This window comes from Apaloderma vittatum, unplaced genomic scaffold, assembly GCF_000703405.1.
Source record: "Apaloderma vittatum isolate BGI_N311 unplaced genomic scaffold, ASM70340v1 scaffold34505, whole genome shotgun sequence".
NCBI lineage: Eukaryota > Metazoa > Chordata > Aves > Trogoniformes > Trogonidae > Apaloderma > Apaloderma vittatum.
In genome coordinates this window covers 13,034-13,429 of record NW_009719554.1, presented here as the reverse complement: position 1 = coordinate 13,429, position 396 = coordinate 13,034, and positions in this window count along the sequence as shown.

The window sequence follows — 396 nt, the reverse complement described above, 5'->3', positions numbered from 1 at the left end:
CGGGTGTTTTTGTCTGGTCCTCTTTTTGTTTGTTTGTTTTCTTTGGTTCTGGGTGAGATGTGCCATTTCTCCAGGGCCTCTGCCCTCTTTGCCTTCCATCTCTCCTTTCCTTTATCCCAGGGTGACCCTGGGGACACGAATTCCTCAGTTGTGTGAAGGATAGGAGGAGGAGAGGTGTTGGGGACCTACTCTGACAATATCATAAAGACTTTCCTGCGTCTCCCAGACCTCTCTGGCTGACCGGAGAGAATCTCTGCAGCCAGCTGGTGGATTTTCCTCTGGGGCAGACTGGGAGGGTCCCATGGGGTGAGAAGGCAGCTGTTCCTGTCCACCCTCGTCCTTTGTGGATTGGAGCAAGCACAGATGTGAGCCTGGGCTATTCAGTGAGCATGTGAG